Raw genomic sequence first — 2500 nt, forward strand, 5'->3', positions numbered from 1 at the left:
AGGGTGTGATTGTTTTGCCAGCCTCCTACACATGCACGCACGCGCGCACGCACACACGTACGCACAAACTCAACTCGATCGTTTATCTAACCAGTGCACAAAAGCAGAGAATTACCACCAAGAGACAAAACAAGGAAGAGGAAGAGAAAAAAAAGAGAGAGAGAGACAGAGAGAGAGAAATGGAGAGAAAGAATGAAAAATTGAAAGAGTGATGGAGAGAGAATGACAGAGTAATGGGATGAGAGAGAGAGAGAGAGAGAGAGAGAGAGAGAGAGAGAGAGAGAGAGAGAGAGAGAGAGAGAGAGAGAGAGATAGAGAGAGAATGTTTGTGCTACACTGGTGTTACAGAGATTCTGGCAGGCGGAGATGAAGATTCTCTCTCTCTCTCTCTCTCTCTCTCACTCACTCTGCCTGCTTTTGTCTTTTCTTTCTTTTCATATTGTTTGCTCTTCCACTGCCTCTTCATCTTCCCCTCCTACGCATGCCCTCATTCATCCCTTTTTCTGCTTACACACACACACACACACACACACACGCAAAGGCAAACACACACAGGCGTTCACACACACACACACGGGCACGCGTGAACACACACACACACACACACACACACACACACACACACACACACACACACACACACACACACACACACACACACACACACACACACACACACACACATCACTGCCTTACCCTCCATCATCCTCTTGCATCCTCTGTTTTGCCATCTCTCTCTTTCAGGTTTTTTTCAGCCCCTTCCTGTCTTCATCCCCCTCTCTCTCTTTCCATCTCTCCTCTTCCTTCATCTATCCCTCTATCCTTCATCCTCTGCCTGTCAGTTTGTTTGTCCTCCTCCTCCTCCTCACTCTGTTCATAACCAAATGCTGATCTTCAGAGCACAGCATTGGTACACACACACACACACACACACACACACACACACACACACACACACACACACACACACACACACACACACACACACACACACACACACACACACACACACACACACACACACACACACACGCACACACACACACACACACACACACACACACACACACACACACACACACACACACACACACACACACACACACGCACACACGCACACACTTCAATCTTCAGTGCGAGCTGAAAGTGATAAGCAGTTGAGGAAGACCACTTCCCCTCTTTCCTCGGTTCATGAGGTTCATAAATGCCTGGTCAAATACACACAGGCATCTATCTCCACAGCCCATGCACTGATGCACTGATACACGGACACACACACACACACACACGCTACCCACCCACACACTGATTGCACTGGTGCACCGAGCACGCACGCATGCATGCATCTATACCTACCTACACACTGAATGTGTGCATGCACGCACGCACCTACCAAGTCAACCATAGCCATACACTGAGCACACATGGCGCTAAATCTACTGTTCCAGCTGCTGATGTGGAGAAATCCCTCAGCTTTGAGCTGTCAGAATTACCTTCTGTTATGTAGAGAGAGAGAGAGAGAGAGAGAGAGAGAGAGAGAGAGAGAGAGAGAGAGAGAGAGAGAGAGATAAAAAGAAAGAAAAAGAAAGAGACAGAGAAGAGAGGGAGGAGTAAAACGGAGGTGGGTGTGTGTGTTTGTCCTTTAGGTTCAGCTGAAATCCTGTAGTGGAAACATAACAAGAGAGACAAAAGGGGAGAGAGAGAGAGAGAGAGAGAGAGAGAGAGAGAGAGAGAGAGAGAGAGAGAGAGAGAGAGAAAAACAGGAAATAAATAGGAAATAAAATGCTCCTGGGTCTGTTTGTATTTGGACACATCTCTACGGCTTAATGCCAATGACTGCTGTTTCCAATGGGCCGCCTGACAGAGAGAGATTGGCTCAGCTTAGGCCTATTCTATAGCCCCATTTTAAAGCCAAGTGCATGCCCGCCTAGCACAGAGTTTGCCAAAATAGTAACAGACAAAAGGTTTAGACTGATTTCTATTGAACATGACCTCTTTACATAGCAGTTGAATCAGCTGTGTTAGGGCCTGCGCACACTGGTTCCCACTGCACTGTAGAGCACTATCGGTTCAGACAATTTCGGCTACCTACGCACACACTGGTGCAGACGAGCTATACAATGCACCTGTGTTGCCATGGTCAATTTCATCACAGTGGAGCATGGATAAACAAGGGATGGCTCAGACAAAATACAGCTCCGCTGTAATCGGCAGGCAACATCCGCGGACATCGAGGGACATCGGCAGGGCAGCTGCTAAGGTTTTGGAGGCCCTAAGCGTAACTGGTCAGGAGGCCCCCCTTATAATGAAATAATAATAAATAATAATATATATTGTTGTCAATCTCAATTTAGGAGGCCCCAATTTTGGGGGCAAAGTGGTTGAGGCCCTAATCACTCTGCTTACTCTATGCCTAGCGGCAGCCCTGGACATCGGTGCTGGTGTGCGAGGCTGTATTGAATACAGCGGAATCCAACGTCGCCAGAGCAGTGCTCCGCAC

General features: G+C 47.9%; 1 protein-coding gene across 1 annotated transcript in view; it reads right to left on the reverse strand.

Moving 5' to 3' along the window:
• zranb3 (zinc finger, RAN-binding domain containing 3) overlaps positions 1-2500 on the reverse strand; it is a 120296-nt gene that overhangs the window by 5616 nt on the left and 112180 nt on the right. The gene's annotated exons all lie outside the window — the stretch shown is intronic.

This window comes from Engraulis encrasicolus, chromosome 12 (assembly GCF_034702125.1).
Source record: "Engraulis encrasicolus isolate BLACKSEA-1 chromosome 12, IST_EnEncr_1.0, whole genome shotgun sequence".
Lineage (NCBI taxonomy): Eukaryota > Metazoa > Chordata > Actinopteri > Clupeiformes > Engraulidae > Engraulis > Engraulis encrasicolus.